This window comes from Python bivittatus, unplaced genomic scaffold (assembly GCF_059951505.1).
Source record: "Python bivittatus isolate LINGU-HERP-01145 unplaced genomic scaffold, Pbiv_v1 ctg000480_np1212, whole genome shotgun sequence".
NCBI lineage: Eukaryota > Metazoa > Chordata > Lepidosauria > Squamata > Pythonidae > Python > Python bivittatus.
The window spans coordinates 17,236,214-17,252,500 of record NW_028277075.1 but is presented as its reverse complement, the minus strand read 5'-3'; the positions used below and the strand labels follow the sequence as shown (position 1 = coordinate 17,252,500).

Below are 16,287 nucleotides of genomic sequence, written 5' to 3'. Positions count from 1 at the left end.
TACAGCTACCAGAGTCGGTGTGCAAAAATACAAACAGCCACTAAATGGCAGGAAAGAGATAAAGACATTTGCCACCTAGAGGTCATCTGGATTTTTGTAAACCAGATCTGGTAGCCCTAGCCTTATCACAATTAGGGTGGATGAACTTTCTCCCTTTTTTTGTTTTGTTTTGTATCCAGTGAAACAAGTTTTGGCAAAGGAGAATGATGACCCTTTGCTTCATCTTTGTCCAGTCTGTTGTTCTTGCCATCTTTTATTTATTTATTTTCATTATTTTCATTATTTTCATCATTTTCATCATCATCATCATCATCTATGATTATTATTGTATTTTCCTTGTTTTAGTTATTGTGGGACAACCAGAGTCATTGGGAACAGGGCGGCATACCCATTTGTTTAATTAATTTATTAATTACCCATTTGTTTAATTAATTAATAAATAAGAAACAAAAAGAAATTTAAACAAAAAGATATACACAGAAAGGTAGCAATTTGTTATCGACACTTCTTTGGAAGGGAACAGATCACTGTTTATAAATCAATAAGATTTAATTTGAAGTACTTTAGATGTATATGGTGAGTGACTTAAATTGGGCCTATATGGTAGGTTTGTATTGTTAAGGGGGATATGTTGGGCCTAGTTTGACTAGAAAAATACTAATTTTAGATATTTAAGCTGCAGTTCTGTACCCACTCAGCTCTAAGCAAGTTGCACTGAACTAAATGGTGCTTGCTTCTGAGTAGACATGTATGGAATTGCACATAGATTTTGCAGCCTATGTTCAGCCAGTGATGCCTACTGGGTCTCACACTTGTGATTCCATGTTTGACTTTACAAATGTGACTTCCATATTGAACCAGTCTATTGGAAACTCTAGCCCAGTTCTACTGATTTTTTGTTAAGGGCTGTGTAAGAGCTCAGGCAAACTTGTTTTTCTAGATAAGTTGCCCTTTATAGTCTAATTTCCCCAGAACTATGGTTCTACCACTAATTTTTACATCATAGCAGTATGCTTGCATCCTTGCAGGATCAAAAATACTATGGGATTCATGGGAAACTAACTTTACATTTCTTCTTTGTAACAATGCTGAAATATTAACCAATAATGTTTTCCCTCCAATTGTTTATAAAGATAATAGAATAAGACAACATTATTTTGAAATGTTTAACAGTTAATACATTGACTAGATGGGAAAACCCATGCTATAGCTTAATTTACTGTTAACTTCTCAATGGTGTGAGATTAAAGCATGAAATAGTTTTGTGTGAAGAAAATCCCAAGTAATCACCTTGAGCTGTCAGAGAAAAGTCAGAATAGAAATGGAATGAATGAATGAATGAATGAATGGTCCTTGCCATTGCTTTATTTCCATAGCAATCCATAAAGAATTGATCACATTACTTTCATCACTGGAAACATCCCCTGGGAAGAGGTTTATTTCAGGAATGCTCTTGAGGATGAAACATTTATTCTATTTCAACATATTCCTGCATGCCTATGTGTCCTCCAAAATGCTCTTCTGCAAGATTATGTAGGGCCCAGGAGGTGGCTCTGTGAATTTCAGGGGGAAGAACATACAGTATTGTCAATAGTTATCTTCCTTCTTCCTGCCAGTGGGAGTCCTTTGCTAGATTAGAAGTCTTCCATGAACTCAAGGGTCCCTCTGTTGATGTCAAAATGTATGGTGACAAATCTGTCCCTTGATATTTGCAACTCTCTTCTGAAATAGACTCCATGAATACATTAAATACTTGTAGCAAGGAGCAAAACTATCCTTGCTCATTTTTTAAGGACAACAGTGTTGATTTCTAAAATAAATAGCACAGATTATCATTCTTAAGGGTAAATTCAATCTCTCCTACTCCATGTGCAGCTGAGTCTATTGGATAGAACCAAAATATTAGACATAAGATTTCCTATGCTAAGCACTGTGGTTTTGAAATGCAAATATGGTTATGTGAGTAGCTGCTGCTTTTTCATATTTTTTTCATTAAAATTATGTACCTAGAATCAATTCGCCTTTGTGAAGCCAATGAAGGAAAAGGATTTTGCCCCACACAAGCCTACACATATGACATGAAAGCCTCCCTTAAAAAATATGAAGATCTTTGTCAATGTGAAATTAGAATGGAAACTGTTGTTACAATAGCTTTTGTTTATATATGGAAATAGAAAAAAAATCACAAGGTGCAAATAGAAAATCTATAAACACATATGGCAGATATATAGGTTACTCAAAACAAATGCTTAAATGATAGTCTCCGGCTTGGAATTTTGAAAATTCATATGTTGCTCACAGAAAGAAAATAAAAGTGCCATGAGTTATAGGCCGACTAGATGAGTCTAGTTATAGGACTATGCAGATCTCTGAAAAGGTACTTTGCTGAAAGCTTGAGTGAAACACCCCTTCAGTGCAATATTGCAAAGTGAAGCTGTGCTCCACTTCTAACAGTAGAGTGGTTGCATCATTCCTGGATAACTGGGGGTTCCATGCTGCACTGCACAGAAATTCCTGATATCCATGCAAAGTGCCTCATTGAGAGAAACTGCCCTCCCTTGAGCCTTGCCAAGGTGAAACAGTGTGACTCAATCAAGCATTTCATTGCATACATACAGAATTCCTACGGTGGATCCTGTTTGATCTTTGCAAGCCTTGTAATATAAAATAAATATTTCCTGACTTGGATCCCAATTCCAAATCAGTGTTTTATTGTAGACAATGTTGAAGGCTGATTTCAGTAGTATTAAGTTCTGGAAGTTGGGGATTTGATTTCATGGAAAGGTTCACTTCTACAAGCTGTTTTTCCTCATGAAAATTCTATATTCCTAGTCTACAAAATAGCAATTTACTGGGCTGGAGATGAGATTGCTTGATTGTAATAGGGAGTGATGGCTGAAGGTCATGGTGCAGACATCTGAAAAGGCAATATGGAATGCCACAGAAACCTGCAGACCCTGGGTTGTCCATATGTGTTCTTATGGAAAATGGAATAACATTAAAATATTAGAAAATTCTTGCCAGATCAAGTCAAGGGCTCTTCTATCCCAGTATTCTGTGTCTCACCATGACCAGTTGGGTACATTCAAGAGATTTACAATGATGTTTGTGAGTGGGATACACTTTATATTTAAGGTCTGTTACCTGTGGTTCAGAAGGTAGCACTCTGCCAACAAACATAACAGCTTCTGATAGTCTCCATGAAGCTGTCTAGTCCTCTTTTAAAGCTGATAACTATCGCTACATGTGATGGCAGCAAACTCCTTTTCTCAGCCCTTAATCTCCCACATTACTGTGGCTTGAGCTCCTACTTTATTGTCCTTCAGGAGGGCAGGCAAAACTGCCCTATTTCTCAGGGCCTTTGGAGTCTAAGTTACCAGTTTTAGGGTTGCCCTAATAGTGAAGATGCAGGATGTTTGTTTCAGTTTTACTTTTCATTTTCATGTTTAACTCATTTGAATGAGTTAAAGTTGGAGTTTTTTAAAGTGATATTGCTTTATTGTATATGTTATTACGGTGAGTCACCAAGTGTTGTATGAATATGGAGGAATATAAATATTGTATTAACTAGCTCACTAAATACTCTCTCTGGGAGAGGGTAAAAATTCTCTATATCATGCAGGATTTTAAATACCTCTGTCATACCTCTCCTTAAAAAGTCACTGCAGTCTTTCCTTTTAGGGGAGCTGCTCTAGCTTGCTAATCCTCTTTGAGCTGACTGCCAATTCTCTCTCCCTTCCTTTGCCTTCAGTCTTTTCCTCATCTTTGGTTTCTCTGGCTTAAATAAATTTGCCTTAGGATCTTCAAGAGCAGCGACAACAACACACTTCTCTTGCTGCTTCTCTTGGGTGGATATTTGCTGACTCAGTTCTTTCATATTCAGCACTTTCTTCCATCGATTGATAAGAGACACTGCTTGCACTGCCGGAGTACTGAGTCGCAGACACTGAGCACAACAGAGACACTTTGGCGGCAGCAGGAAGTGTACTACACCTAAAGTAGGGCAGAACCTAAATTCAATACTGCAATAGTGTAATCTGTTCATTCGACTCTAAAATAATTTCAACATAACAGCAATTCTGGGTGAAAATGCTAATAAAATAAGGATCTTTTAAAAAAAATCTTACACACAAGATAAAAGGAGGCTGACTGAATGGTTGGTGAACTTTGCTTCTTTTTGGAGAAAGCTGCTTAGGTAAGGAATATTATGGCCTGGCAAAGGAATATAGCATAGCTTTAGTGTAAGAGTGCGGCAAGTCACACAAAAGGATAGAAGAGATCACATCTAGTGAGAAAGGAGAAGGTGTCTATTTTATAATATTACTTACATTTCTCTTTTTTTTAAGGGGGTGGGGAGTGGCCAAATGCACATTTAAAAAAAATATAAGTAATAAACCCCAGTTTATCCACTTAAATCTTATATTTTTTTAAAATGTGCATTTGGCCACTCCCCACCCCCTTAAATCTTACATTTCTCTTTTTTTTTAAGGGGGTGGGGAGTGGCCAAATGCACATTTTAAAAAAATATAAGATTTAAGTGGATAAACTGGGGTCAAACGATAACATGTATGAGAGGGCTGAAGACTACAGCTAGATAATACTGGCATGCTAATAAGGAAGCACTATATCTCTGGCTATTTCCTCATATTAATTACTTCCAATTATTGAGAAGGGCCTCATGCAAGTGAATACATGTATATCACAGAGTGGAACCCCAGCAGCCTGTGCCTCTTTCTACACAATTCATGATCAGAACCCCTTTTTTCTGGTTATATGAAAGTGACTATTGTCTGTGTAAAAAATAGGATTTATGCAGTTGTTCCAAATTGCTACATTGGAAAAATAAAGCTTAGATTGAGACAGTTTAGAATTATTACTGTAGACATTTTACAAATATTAATGTAATGGTAGAGAATATATCAGCTCAGGGTTAAGTCTTATATCTTAAACTTCAACATTATACTACAGAATAGTTATTACAGTCTATCTACAACTTTTACTAGGCAGATATGGTAGGAGGAGAGTTATGTTAGTCTACAGCAGCTAAAAATTAGGAAGAATCTGGCAGCGCCTTTTCAGACTTTTAATAAAATTTCTTAGTGCAAAAAAGTGTTATCAGATGCCTTCTGATTCTTACCAGATAGCCCGTTGGGGCAGATTAATTAGGTGTTAACTATCTACATGCATGAGAGCCAGTTTGGTGTAGTGGTTAAGGTATCAGGCTAGAAACCAAGAGACTGTAATCAATAGTCCTGCCCGGATGACTCTGGGCCGGTCATTCTCTCTCAGCCCTAGGAAGAAGGCAATGACAAACCAGTTCCAAAAATGCTGGCAAGAAAACTGCAAGGACTTGTTCAGGCAGTCTCTAGGAGTCAAGATTGACTGGAAGGCACAAAAAAATATCATCTAAATGTATATGCAGATATAATGTGTGTGTCATGTCTAATTAATTAATATTAAGGGGGTGGGAAGAGAAATATGCTATTACGAGTTTAAAGAATCTGAGACTCCAAGCCAACATTTTGTGTGCAACAGCCAGGACTGTGCCTACCTCCCCCAGTAAAAGAACTTGAATTTTATAATTAAAGTAGGAACTGATTTCAGAGTTCTACTCCTTTTTAGATCATGTGGCAGGATTTCAGCTTTGTTTCTCCAGCAACATATGAGCTGCTAGAGTACTGTGTGCAGTGTCTATTAGCACACACCTAGCCTTTTGTCCTGTGGCCAGCCCCCGTAGATCACATTAGAGATGGACCAATAAAGAAGATACAAAGCATATTAAAGACCAAGATCTTCATCTTGATTTGAGCTTAGAAATAGAATAAAAGCTGATAAAATGACAATGCATGAAGAGGGGGAGGTACTATAGCTATAGCCTTGAGTTTCTTCAGTGTTCTTGCTGAAATATGATGTGGATCCTTTAAGTTGCTCACAAAGCAACTCTACATCTTTGATAGGAATGTGAGAGCTCTAAATAATTCAGAGATTTTCCTCAAGTTTACAGAGTGCAAGTTTTTTTGGTTTCTTGTTTTGCAGTGACTTCAGATCACCACCTTTTAATTATTAGAAAGGGAAGGCTGTTGATGTTTCCACAGGATTTAGAAGGAGAAATGCAATGTCAGATCTTCCACTCTGAAGATAGAACTTTCTCTCTGATTTTTGGCAGGGAAATCTGAAAAATCCTATTGTACTGGGACTGGGCAACATAACTACAACCTTAATGCTGTTCTTCCATTATAGCCTGACAATGAATTTCCTTTTGGCATACAAAGTATCTTCCCTATATCACAACAATTTTTTTAAAAAAAATGTAATAGACATGATTTTATTTTATTCTTGCTATGTAATGCTAGTCCTACTGTAATGCTCCTGTCAGTTCTGGTGCACTAGTCAATTAAAAAACTGTTACAAGTGACAGAAGTCATCTTGTCACTTTGTTTCATAAAACTGACAGCTTTGGGAATTCAGTACATAATAAAAGTTAAGCATTTCTGCTTCCTAAATTCATTTATATATATCCTTAAAAGTAAATGCCAGTTCTTTTCTACATACTGTTTTGCAGCATCTGTTTACATACTATGAAGTTTTGAAGTGTTTCCCATAGGGAAAAATTAGGGAATTAAGTATGGATTACGGAATAAAACATGATATAAACAGAGCAGAATCTTTTCATTGTTTTAAAAGCACCTCAATGACTGATAGCAAAGGAAGAAGGGAAAGATGTGAGAAGAACACAGCAAAAATTTAAGAATCAGCTTTCATATTCTTACACAATAAGTTACCACAATAAGAGGATAGAATACTTGCTGCACACAGTGGCATTGTCATGGAGAAATATTGTACGCTGAGAACTATTATTTAGTTAATTAATATTCATATAGGAGTACATATGCCTTTTTTAAAACAAACATTTTCCCAAGACATTTTACATGAACCTCTATGTAGTGGGTTAAAGGACTGCAAACTAGTTGGTGAGTTTTGTATGAATTCATACTTTTGAATAACTTTTTCTTCTTTTAGTGAGATGTGGGAGGTGGGATCTAGTCTGAGAGAGACAGTTAAAAGCTTCTGTTTCCCAGTTGGCATTGGCTTCAGGTCCTCAAGGTTACAAGAAGTAAAGGAGCCAGTTTCCTGCCGGGGCCTGAGACTCAGGTGCTTTGCCCAGAAGTCTTTGGAAAAGTAAAACCAGTAAAATAAATATAAGAAGCAGCATAGGGGGGCGGGGGTATTTGTATAGTATCATCTTTGCTCACATTTTTGGTTTCTCTGTTGCCAGACTTTTGGTAGCAGCTTGGACTTTAAGCAGTTAATCCAGATAACAAATGTCTCTGAGTTCTGATAACCTAGATTTATTTAGAAAGAGGTTAATGTAACAACATAAGAATCCCAGTAAAAACTTTACTTTCAAATGAGAAACCTATATGTAGGCCCTCTCACTAATAAACTTCTGATGGTTTTGAAAGACCAAGCTTTTCTGGAGGGCTTTTATGGAATTAGTGTGGTCATTACCACTTGGATGCCTATTATTAGGCATTATAATGATAATTATTGTTATTGTTGAGTATTGTATTAGATTATTGTACTAGAGTATTGTACTATTAATTTTTTATTATATTGCAAAAGTTTTAAATTGTATTTTAGTACATGTAAACTGCCAGGAGTCTAAAAGATTTGCCAGCAAATACATTTAATAATTAAATATATAGACAAATTAGAGCAGGAGAGTTCATCTTCTCTTGCACACTTGGAATGTGATAGAGTGGGGGCTTTTATGAAGGAAGATAGTTGAAGGTTGATTGTTCTGAAACGAGCTATTTGATCCTTATCAATCTGAGAACCAACTCTCACATCCATTTTGCTAGCTCTAGGCCTCCTATAACTTGGTTTGGTTATCTTGTTCTCTAACTATTCATTCTTATATATTTATCAAAATAGTAATCCCTTATTTATTGTTATTCCAGCGTTAGGCTTATGTTAGCTCCACACAAGCGAAAACTGCTTGGGCCTAGTCACTCTTGTTAAAGGGGAAACTGGAGCCACCTGGGAAAAGGTAAACTCCTATTCTGCCCCATCCAAATTCCTAAGAAACATGAGATTAGGTGGTCATTTTAACTACGTACAAGAACATTACCAGCCTTAGGTGGAACTCTTTTACTTGGGTAGGTAACATCTTCAGTGCCATCAACATCTTTCTAGATAACATGTTCAGTAGTCAACATCTTCTGAGCACTGAAGATGTTACCTAGTTGGATAATGAAATGGCTACAAGAAAACAACCAACCAAGTTCAGAGAACCCTAATGACTCTACAGGTTAAGGAGGACTAAGAAATTAGAAAATAATTCTTCAATGTGCCCCCAGATAGTATTTACCATAGAGTTTTTGAAGAAAAATATGAAACTGCTGATAATATATATAATGTTGCTAAAATCAGATCCAAAGAATACCAGATGTTCAAGCTGGCTTTAGAAAATGTTGAGGAACATGAGACATTATTGCTGATGCATGGTGGATAACTGAGAAAGCTAAAGAATGCCAAAAAGAAGCCAGTATGTGCTTCATTGATTATAGAAACGCCTTCAATTATGTTGATCACATCAAGCTGGGGATTGTGCTTATTATAAATGGGAATCCCAGAATATCTCATTGCCCTCATGAGAAATTTGTACACAGTTCAGGAAGCTTCAGAACAGACTGAACATGACAAAACAGACTGGTTCCAGATTGGCAAAGGAGTGAGACAAGGCTGTATACTCTCCCCTTATTTATTTAACCTATATGCTGAATATATATATAGGGAAGTTGGTTTGGATGAAGATGTGTGGTTGTAAAATTGGAAGAAGAAATATCAGTAATTGTGCTATGATGATGACACTACTCTGATAGCCAAAAATGCAAAGGATCTGCAAGCTCTTGTAATAAAAGTCAAGGAGCACAGTGAAAAAATCGAACTAAAATTAAATATACTGTAAAGGGGACCAAACTAATGTCAACAGGTAGAACAATCAGAATTGATAATGAAGATATTGAACTGGTGGGTAGCTTCTGTTTTTTAGGATCAACTATCAATAGTAAAGGAACAAGCAATCAAGAAATATGCTGCAGACTACCACTTGGTAGAGCAGCCATGAAGGCCTTGGAAGAAATAGTCAAATCCCATGATGTGTCTATACCTACAAAGATCAGAATCATGCAAGCAACGGTGCTCCCGGGGATATTCTATGGAAGTGAAAGTTGGACTTTGAAGAAGCAGGATAGGAAGAGTATTGATGCTTTTGAACTTTGGTGTTGGAAAATACTTTGGACAGACAAGAAAACAAACAAATGGATCATTGAACAAATCAACCCAGAGTTCTCACTTGAGGCACAAATAACCAGACACAAATTATCCTACTTCGGGCACATTATGCAAAGACCTAACTCTCTGGAGAATGTGATAATTTAGGACAGATGGAAGGAAAGAGAAGATGACTAGCAGCAAGGTAAATAGACTTGGTTACAGTGGTGATGAGTACACCATTGGAAGACCTGAAAGACCAGGTTAGGGACACATCGTCATGGAGAAAATCTATGTGATCACTAAGAGTTGATAATGACTTGATGATGTATAATCAATCAATCAATCAATTAAAGGATTGAAAGATAGCCAATATAAAGTAATTAGAAGCACAAAGTTTGAAAACTGACACCATAAGAACAAAAGAACATACTAATTTCTTCATTTTGATTTTCTGGAGATATTTCTGCACAATCCTTTTTGATCCTCTCTACCTACGAGTGTGAAGTTTCCCAAAGCCTTACAGTGAAATGTAGTTGATATGCCTATGACAATTTATTGCTAATGAAGAAATGGGAGTACTAAATTAGAGTAATATATTGAATTAGGGTCAATAAATTGAATCCACAACGGGTGATTGAACAATGGGTGATTTTTATGCTCAGCTGAGTGCTGTTCTGCCTATTCTAGAGGGAGGTGCCACTTTCAGATATGTAGTCTGAGGAAGTTCATGGGGCTATCTTTGGGTTACAGCTGGTTTTCATGGACTGTAATTCATTTCATCCGCATTGACTGGTATAGTTAAACTTTTATTAGAACTAGAAAAGCTATGTTTAAATTACCAATGACCTGGCAACCTTCCATTTTGCGCTGTTTTTTCCCCTGCGCTTCCATGGTACAGAATACTATATCCCAGATGTACCCAGAAACTTTAGTTGATTCAGTATATAGCTGTGAGAATGCTTACTGAGACTGAGCAACATGCTTCGCCATCTCCATGAGTTCCCAGGCCATTTTTGCCCCTAATTCAAGATTTTTGCTTTCACTTTTAAAGGCCTTCATGCCTTGGAATCAGAATATTGGTAGGACAACCTCTCTACAAATGTTCGAGGTTAAACATTAAGATTTTTCAAATACCATCTGCAAATAGCATCACAAATGAAGGGGAAAGGTGGCTTTAGAAGACAGCTTCACAAAAAGAAGCTCTTGTGTTAAGTATGTACCTCTTCACCAAGCAAAGATGTGTCATTTTTAAGATTTTCAAATCTGTTTTACCTTTAAGGTGTTGTTCTTTTACACATATTAAATTATGTTATTTCTTGTTATGATGTACCCTGGAAACTCTGTCACAACACAGTCTGTGAGTTGAAGGGTAGAGAAACTTTTAATGGCTATACAATATATATCTGGTGACTGAAAAGGACAAAAGTAGTGACACGATGATGTAACTAGAGAAATGAGAAATTTTATTTGATTTTCTACTAAAAGTCAGCAGAAAATTGTCCTGCTGTCTAGGAAGGCTTGGGGAGGCCACAAACATAATGCTATAAATAATGCAGATATGAACAACTACTTTGAGCTCATTGGTTCTTACTGTGGATAGCCAGAAGACTATGGGAAGCTAAGATACACATTGCGAGCACAATAGGCTTCTTATCTTGATGCTCTCCAGGAACCGCCTGCTGTTTCAGAACCAGAGCTAGTATTTAGCCTTCATGATATCCTTGATGTCTATGAATTTGCTGTATCTTATTTTAAAGCCAACTAATGTGGCAGAGAATCTATTAACAGGTGTACTTCATTTTATCTGTCCTGGAAACCTACTGGAGCTGACTCCTAGTAACTTCATGGCCATACCCATGCAGTTTGCTCAGCAACGGTATGGAGGTTGTTTGCCATTACTTTCTTCCAGGATTTTTTCTTTGAGTTCTCAGTCTAGTCTTCAGCCCTGGAATTTCATGATCCCCAAACCAGAGCCAGTCTGGTGTAGGGGTTAAGGCAGCAGACTAGAAACCAGGAGACTGGGAGTTCTAGTCCCTCCTTAGGCACAAATCCAGCTGGGTGACCTTGGGCCAGTCACTCTCTCTTAGCCACAGGAAGCAGGCAATGGCAAAGCACTTCTGAAACCTTGCTGAGAAAACTGCAGGGACTTGTCCAGGCAGTTGCTGGGAGTCACGAAAGCACAAGAAAGAAAGAAAGAAAGAAAGAAAGAAAGAAAGAAAGAAAGAAAGAAAGAAAGAAAGAATGAAAGAAAGTAAGAAAGAAAGAAAGGAAGGAAGGAAGGATGGAAGGATGGAAGGAAGGAAGGAAGGAAGGAAGGAAGGAAGGAAGGAAGGAAGGAAGGAAGGAAGGAGGAAAGAAAGAAAGAAAGAAAGAAAGAAAGAAAGAAAGAAAGAAAGAAAGAAAGAAAGAAAGAAAGAAAGAAAGAAAGAAAGAAAGAAAGAAAGACCCAGTTACTCATCAGGCCCATCTCTGCTTAGCTACTGAGCCCAAGGAAGGTTTCCCAGCTGTTGTCATTTGCTGGTATGATTTTTCTCCCAAACTATAAACATTCAAAATACTGTAATCTTTCCTCATGGAGGAGCTGCTTCAGTAGCCTGATGATTTTTTTACTACTGTTTACTGCATTTTGTTCATGATATCCTTTTTCAGATGTGGAGATCAAAATCACGGTATATAGGCTCCAATATGGTTTCCAAGAATATGCACTCTGATCTTTAACATTTTGCATAGCTTTGGTTTTGCAACTAATATTTTAGTTCAGAATCTTCTCATCCATGTTTCATGAAAGAATTCCGTGAAAGAGAATTCTGAACCAAAATCTTTAATGGGAAAGATATGATTGTAGAGTGAATTTCTACTTAATAATATGAGCTGGAAATATAAAATTACCAGCCATTATACAATGAAGAGATAGAACTGATGTCCTTTACTTTCTTTTTTTGTTCTTCTGCAGTAAAACTCAGGGTCATATACATGAACTGAATGTCAGAAGATTAAAGGGGTGAGTTACCTATTCAGGAATTCAGTGCTTAATTAACCTGTAGTATTCATGTGTTTTTGTGCTGGCGGCTTGTATGGTTGAACTCAGATTAAACTGAATAGCTGAGAGAACACATCCCCATGCTAAGACAGAGAAAAGGTTGGATTTCACTGCTTCCAACATAGATTAATTTATCATTTCTTTATTATAACTTTGACCTGTTTTAATGGTTTTGTCAGGAAACGAAACATCTAGACTACTTTTTTGTCCTTCACAAGAGACACATTCATATTCTGTGTACCAGATATCACTGAACAATTAAGCTCTACAGTTATGCTAAATCTTGTTCATGGAGATGCTTTTTATGTGCTTATGTATTTTCACCTGGACACAGTAAAACTATGAAGACAGAAGAAAAATCTTGTGTGTAGTCAAAGGAGTCTGTTTCTCCCATTTAAATAGGCATGACAAAACAAGATGGGGCACACATAAAAGAAAACTACTTTGAATTATATAATATTTCTTGAAAATGTAGCAATATTCCACAACCCCAGCTTGCAGAAAGGTAACCTGTCAAGATAAAGTTCAGTCTATTTAAAAAAAAAAAAAAACTATTCCCAATGATTTAGCTTCCCACATGCACCTGATTTATTCTTCTTTCAAACAAATACATTCCAATTTAGGTTTGAAGCTGATATTAGAGCACTACGTTGCTATGTTTATTGAAGCATTTGGATTCTTTACCAAGTACTTGTCTATCAAATAAGAAAAGCTCTCTGATCAAAATGTCAGGTATATGAAGTTTATAATTAAATACAACTACCAAACTCCCACTCAATTCTGATTAACTAATGAAGAAAGGGGAGGGGAGGAAATCTGTTTTCTATCATATGATGTAAATACTACAGCAGCCAGCAAGAATACATATTGTCATATTTTTAGAGGTTTATTAGTAAAATTTTAGATAAGGTTAATTTGTTGGTCATAGATGTTTGCATATATATTTAGTAATAAAATAATGGTGACATAGTTTGTCATGCATTTCTCTTGCATAAGCCTTCTATTGATACTTCTATGCTTCATTAAATAGTAAGCTGCCAAAATAAATACAGCAGTACACATCTTGTCATCAGTTTGACAAGGTTTAAAGGTTGAAATATTTATTTTTCATCAAAATTATATGTATTTGTCTCCTTTTCATGCCACTTCTCTTCTAGGTTTTTGGACCTGGTGTAATATTAATTAAGAAACTGACAATATAGTTTTAATCTTTAAAAGCATTCTTGCAAACTGTTCTTTCTTCACATGATGGAACTTGACATATGTGTAGTACTGAGTGTCTTTTAAATAGAAATATGTCATTATTGTCAAACCACTGACATTTCCCATCACTTATGTTATGAAATCTAGATCCAAATTTATATTGCACTTATCTACTGTGTGTAGATGCCATTTTATGCCATTTAACCCATGTGTCCTTTCTGCATTCGGTCCCTGTGTGTATTATTCATGATCCTTCCCTGGCAGTTGTCAAGAAGAGCATATGGCAGACAGCTGAGTGGCAGACTGAAGAAACAGAACAGGAAGACAGGAAGTTTTTTAGGTCCAGTCAGACCTTACCAGATCCTCAAGAGCTCCAAAAGGCACAGCTACAAAGCTCAGAGACAGACTCATATTTGGGCAGAGATAAACCCATTGAGAAAATAGTGAAACCTAATTTTTTAGGCATCTCATTCCCACTGCATTCACTGTACTTTTAGGTTTACTCCAGGTTTCAATATAACAATGTAGAGAGAAACAGTCTTACATTGATCCATTAAAATGTATTCATTTATTTGTTTGTTTGTTTGTTTCTTTATTAGAGTTGTGTGGCTGCCCATCTTAGAGCACAACTCAGGGTGGCTCACAATAATAAAACCAAAAAAAAAAAAAAAAAAGGAACTCAATAAAAGAAAACATTAAAAAAAAAAAACCTCATCCCTTCAGCCATCCGGCTGAGATGCTCCCAACAAATCAGTGCCTAGGAGAAGAGCCAGCTCTTCATGGCCTTCTGGAAAGCTAAGAGCTTGGGGGCTTGCTGGATCACAAAGGAAAGTGGGTTCTGCAGGGTGGTGACCACTATGGAAAAGCCATGTTTCCTACTAGAGGGCACCTTTTAAGGGTAGGAATTTGAGCAGGCAGATACCCTCATGGAGAGGTGGTCCTGCAAATAACCTGGCCCCATGCCATGTAGGGCTTTAAAGATGATAACCAGCACCTTGAATTGCACCCAGAAAGAAATTGGGAAGCAGAGCAACAACAGTATGATATGGACAAGGGATGCCTAATACTACTGTATATGTGTTGTCACATTCTGGACCAGTTTTGACAAATATTCGTTTGTTACACACATATTAACAACTATCTTGCTACCAGCATTTACATATCTTAAAATTTCTTTAGCTATTTTACCATCTTAAGTAAACACCCTTCTAAAAGTACACACATTCATCTACTTGCCTTAGTTTTCTACTACTTATGTGTAACATGCATTTTTCAGATCCATTTTCTTATTGCATCATACAGCCTTTCTAATATTCACTGCAAATTGTTTGGGTCCTGTGCCAATAACAGTGTTGTCAAAGTACATAAACATTCATGCCCCACCCAAATATCTCTAGCATCACCAGCAGCATTCCTTATACATTTATCCAAAAATACATAGAACAACCAAAAGGAGATTAAACATATTAGTCTTACTCCCTGCTCAGAATGAACATTGACTAAATGTTTCACTTCTTCTCATGCATGTTTTACTAATTTCATATACCACTTTTACCACATTCAACAACCAATTTTTACATTCATGAAAAAAGTTTCATGATTCAGTTCTGTTCCCTTTATCATGTACTTAACTCTAATTCAACAAACATATGTAAGTTTTTCCCCCAAATTCATACATTTCTCCCTGACCTGCTGAAGAACAAAAATCTTATCTGCACAACCCATGTCCCAGTGAGATCTGCAGGAGGAGGTAGTGTGAAAAAATCAAGATAGAAGGCAGGACCATGAGTTTGAAGCCCTATCCCTTATGAATGTGGATCACCTCTGCCATGCCCTGCATAAAACTGACTAAATTGTCACTTCTTATTCCCTTACCATGCTAAACAGCTTCTCATATACCCTTCATAAACGAATCTGCTTGTTATTTTTAAATTCAGCCTTGCCTTTGGGGAAGACAGCAATAACACATTCTTCCAGTAATCAGGCACAGATGAAGAACACAGGCCAGTTGCACAGCCACTTTTTCAGCAAACCACATCCCTATTCTAGCATTTTTCTAGGGTACAATTAACACATGAAAACTTTTTAAACATTTTAACAGGATTTATTACTTTTTTCTCATTTTTTTCCCAAGGACACTACCGTTTACAGGATTTCATTTCAATTGATTGATTTTCAACAAATCAATCTCAATCTCATGGTGAACTCAACAGTTCTCCTTCTGATATTCCCTCACTTCAGTTTCATCCCAAATCATTTCATCATTTCCATTTTTATTTCTGTTCTCTCCATTATAAGCTTCTTGTTTAACCTACAGTATTTCACCTGCTTATAAACCCCTTCTATCTTCTTCAGAATCACTCAGCATTTTCTCTACTTTTTAAAATCTTACGTGTTCTTTGCTATCTTTGCCTACATTTTTTGCAACTATCTTTTTCTCTGTATGTAGATTATGGAATAGCGCTTTCTCATCATTCTTTGCAGCAGTGGATAAAAATGAAGAGGAAAAAGAACATGCATTTTTTTTTTAATCCATGGCCTCTTTCACTTCATCATTCCACTAAGTGTCCTTTTTCATACATTCCAACAGTAAAACTCCAGACATTCCTGTGGCACTTAGTAACATAATTCTTTTCACTCTAATTCAGATGGCTTCCACATAATCTTTCCTAATCTTCCCAATTATTCTGCTGAGAGACTAATCTATTCCATCATCTGTAACAATCTGTTAATCTACCTTTCAATACTTTTCTGTGCATGACTTG

General features: G+C 36.6%; 1 pseudogene; it reads left to right on the top strand.

Annotated features, from left to right (window-relative positions):
- The window catches only part of LOC148214923 (uncharacterized), a 34,886-nt pseudogene extending 21,391 nt beyond the window's left edge, over positions 1-13,495 (top strand).
- The last annotated feature ends 2,792 nt before the right edge of the window (positions 13,496-16,287 follow it).